This window comes from Engraulis encrasicolus, chromosome 15, assembly GCF_034702125.1.
Source record: "Engraulis encrasicolus isolate BLACKSEA-1 chromosome 15, IST_EnEncr_1.0, whole genome shotgun sequence".
Lineage (NCBI taxonomy): Eukaryota > Metazoa > Chordata > Actinopteri > Clupeiformes > Engraulidae > Engraulis > Engraulis encrasicolus.
In genome coordinates this window covers 27,603,881-27,608,217 of record NC_085871.1, presented here as the reverse complement: position 1 = coordinate 27,608,217, position 4,337 = coordinate 27,603,881, and the positions used below count along the sequence as shown (strand labels likewise).

At 44.0% G+C, this 4,337-nt stretch overlaps 1 long non-coding RNA gene across 1 annotated transcript; it reads right to left on the bottom strand.

Moving 5' to 3' along the window:
• Positions 1-1,466: 1,466 nt before the first annotated feature.
• Positions 1,467-3,073, bottom strand: LOC134464547 (uncharacterized). Its single transcript, XR_010037935.1, has 4 exons — positions 2,337-3,073; positions 2,194-2,253; positions 1,891-1,972; positions 1,467-1,556 (listed from the first exon to the last, which is right to left on the bottom strand). It is a non-coding gene; the product is annotated as an uncharacterized LOC134464547 (long non-coding RNA).
• Between the last annotated feature and the right edge of the window lie 1,264 nt (positions 3,074-4,337).

Here is a 4,337-nt window from a genome sequence, read left to right as displayed (position 1 = left end):
TTTAGGGCTATAGTAAAATATCCTCAAATAAGGTTACTATAGGATTCTTGTTCTGCATGATAATCTCTGAAAACCCCCAATAATGCTATCATATTATGTGTTTTTTTAACTGATTATACAACACATCTCTGTTTTCTCAGTCAGAAGAGGTTGGTTTGCTACCGCATCGTGTTGGAGTTGGGCCTGCAGGGCGAAACCTTGGGCAGAGAACAGCGGAGACCATTACCATCATGTGTGGTCAGGTCTATCAGAGGGCTGTATCCGTCTTCTGATGATTATGTGGGCTTCCAAGAAGTACAAGAGGCTATGTAGGACATATAGGTTGATAATCAACCACCAGCGCCTAACACACTTGCAAAAGTGGTGCAACTGTATATAACAGTTATCTGTCAATAGACATATGTAAATATTAAAGTTATACTGTTATTCTTTACCCTATTGAGTGGATTCTGTTTTCATGCAACATGTATGCTCTTTACACTCTCACTCAGCACGGTTTCCAGAGCACGGTGATCCCAGGAGACATCCCTGTACACAAGGGGTCTTTCTCAAAACCTAGGACAGTCCTTCCAAGTGTATCAGCCTAATTAGTCACGCCCAGTGATATGATACTTTTTGGTGAACTCTACAGAATATCCAATCACTGGGTGTGACTAATTAGGCTGATACACTTAGAGGACACTGTCCTAGGTTTTGAGAAAGACCCAAGGTGTGCAAGAGTCACATGAGGGTTTACTACTTACATGCAGGGTCGGCATTTCCTTTATACCAGGAGGCACAAGCGGAGCACTGCGAAATTAGCTTGACAAGCCGCTGATGTGCATTTGAACATTGGGCCTTCATAACCTACAAATTTGTGGAGTGTGTTTCTTACCATTTGGACAGGCAAATTCTTGTCAATGACCTGCCAAGCTAATTTTACAGGACTCCATGTCCCCTGGTGTAATGGCATGTCTCCAGGAAAACGTGAGGGCTGTAAGATTGGTTTAAATCTAATTGAAGTGTTACATCGATCAATAAATACAATTGTGGCAGTATGTAAAACAGATTGCCCACAATACGACAATAGACTAAAAGAATGTACATGCATTTTCTACACTCCGCAATACTTACAACTTTCAGAAATCGTGATGCACCAGAAAACAAACTACCATGTCAATGGCACAAGTGATATTTATTTACAAAAATAAAAAACAAGTGCAATAATAATACAATTGGTTGCAAAACAATGTGTGATTCAAAGTAACACAACTGATGTGTCCCCCACACCACATCTAACCCTGTTTTTATGACTGCTGCAACAGAGTTATTCTTTTTTTGGTAGACCACGAAACCTTGAGTTCTGTGACTTCTCAGCCTCCTCTTTGCTAGGCTTCTGTACTATTGCAATATTGACAGGCAGTTGAGGTACGAGCATATGCGATGGTCTGTCGGAGGGGTCAAGTCGTCTTTGCAGACAGCTCTTGGTGGAAGCACTTGTATTCGATGCCAACGTCCTCCCAGCGGTGGACCCCAGCGATGTGGGGCAAGACGGACATCCATCACCTGAGCAGCTCCTGACAACATAAGAGTAGAGGCACATGCATGGCACGATAGGTCACAGGGCTTTCTGTATTTCTGTCCACATGTTCTGAAACAGTCTGCCTATGCCACGGCCCAGATTGGTTTTGATGGAAAAGGTACTAAAATCACATATGTTCACTGAGGCCTTTGGCCATTAACCCCCAGCCCCCACCATCTTTTTTGTACAATGGTCTACCATGAATTATCTGTAACACAATACACAGTGTGGTTTACCATGATGTGGAAGAGTGAAGAGTTTCTGTGTATAGCATCTGCTCATAATAATAAGTTAACTTATTTATTATTTGTTATATGCATGAATGGTACCAGTCTCAGAGGTCATGCTTGCGTCCAACAACAATGTCAGGTGGCACTTGTCCATCGCAGTAGCTCCAGTGAGGTGTGGATCCTGGTGTACAGGAATGAGAATAAAAAATATGCATTAATATCGTGGCTAGGAAGATAACATTGATTATGATCTGTACTTGTTTTTGTTTGTTTCAAAAATACAAACGTCAGGATAATCACTGGCGACTGTACCGCTAAAGGCCATAATAGTGTGTAAATATGCCAAGTTGACCCGTCACATCAGTCTATCCAGTTCAGATGCAGCCAAAATAGGCCACTCACCTCATAGTGAAGACTTCTTGGACTATGGGTGGCCATGGTGGTGGATGAAGACGCCCTCTCCTACACACAAGAAAGATCAAGTAAATACAGGCCACAGTTCAATTACTATGCCCTCTATCAACCTTGAATATACTTCAGCGTACCAGTGGCTTGGTCCATGTGGGAGCCAGTTTCACAGATGTCTGTTTCTGGGGGGTTGAATGAAGAGGACCCTCCGTATAGGCGTCCTCTGCTTCGAGCAGGTCCTGGTGTTCTTCATCAAACTGACCTGTTCAGAAATTGATGGTTCAGATAGGTTAGCGGATTATATTACTTATTTACATAAACATGCAGAATTAACTCTTTACGCCTCACCTGCCACCTGCCACCTGTACTCAATCAATTCACATTCAGGATGGCCCTACCGATGCCCCACCCCCTACCAGGAGTCCAAACATTATCTAATAGTTCTAGCTAGAATGAACATCATACAATTCTGTTCAATGGTATGGCTCCCACTACAGTAGATCTGTGGTTTTCACATAAATAAAGTAAATCATAATAAACCATAAAATAAACTGAACAATCTAGTGGGCACTGCCTCACAAACCTAGACTACAGTAGGCCTATAGAAGAATTATGTCCGCGCTGCCTGCTGTTTGGTCATTATATGAAAAGGATAGCTGGAGTGGTGAACAATACTCTGTGATTCACTCCACTGTATCCGTATTCGATGTAATACCCTATCTGTATTCGCCTGCGTGAAGCTAACTAGCTAGAAACGGCAAATAGAACCCTTCTTCCAGTGACGACTCCGTGGACAAAACATAAACAGACAAGCACTGGGCTTATAACGCGAGGAGCTTGCCTTCAGACTCCACCACAAAAACAAACTGTTAGACAAGCACTAACAAAAAACCCACCACAACTAAGTTACATTGTGATAGCTTTAGCTCACTTTTCATGTCATTCAATCAGTTACGTCTAGCCTATATTTGCAAGTCTCTGTAGGGCACCGATTTTGTAATAGCCCATTTTGTGCTAACCGAATGGTTTCAAAGCACTTACTCTGAGGACAGCTGGCCATCAGGTCCACTCGGTGTCGGTCGTTTCTTCCCGTTTACTTTCCCTTCGGAAGAAAAACTCCACGACAGCTGGGTGACCACCACTGCTACAAACGCCTGTTCCTGGCTGACAGCTTCTCTCTCCCGGGCTCTTTGGACCAGCTGCTCCGGTGAAAACACTGGCTCAAATAAATACGGCTCTGGCTCGTTTGTGAGCCAGTCTTCAGCGTCTATACTCAGAGTCCATTGTTGCTCCACGTTCTCCACTTGTTGCCGCAACCTCGCAAACAACATTTTCTTGGCATGATTGTTTGTTCACCACCAACACTAAAATGTCACTGTCCCTGGATGCTCATTGCTATCAGCTGGCTAGGGTGTACGGCCAGGTTGGTTGTATTGACGGAAGTGAGTGGCTCACGAGGAGGCTTTGGGGAGGGGAGGGGGGAGGGGGAAAGGGGGGAACTAGGAGTGAAGATATTAATGCGTCGAAGTCGAAGTGCTCCAAATGTATTACTACGCCTTTCATTACAGTGCCATTTCTTTATCTAGTAGGAAATCGCCAGGTTTCATTTTGTGCAACAACTTTGTGATCGGTTTACTAGTCATGCAGGGGAGACTTAATAGGGAACACATGGAAGGATTTGGTCACTTCTAACATAAGGCACCTTTTGCGTCCATCCACAATGCTGAGCCAAGCTAATGCTAACGAGTTTGCGCAGCGCGCGCTGCTGACTGGGGGCGCGTCCGAAGACTAGGCAGGTCCAGAGGAACTCATCTCAGGTCAGAGAAGAACATACTTTATTATTGAAACACGGTGGACTGTTCCTTTAATTCCAAGGCTATTGGAAAAGAGGATTCCCCAAAAACGACTTAATATGCTTAATATGCAGTGAATGAGCAGTGAATCCATGCTTGCGCGGCTATCAGCACACCAAAATATTCGCTCAGGGGGTGCACGAACCACATTGAAATGTACAAGGGGGTGCGCAGGGAAAAAAGTTTGGGAACCGCTGGGTTAGAGGAATAACAAATGAGGAAGAATAAAGAATTAAAGAGCTGTGTGTGTGTGTGTGTGTGTGTGTGTGTGTGTGTGTGTGTGTG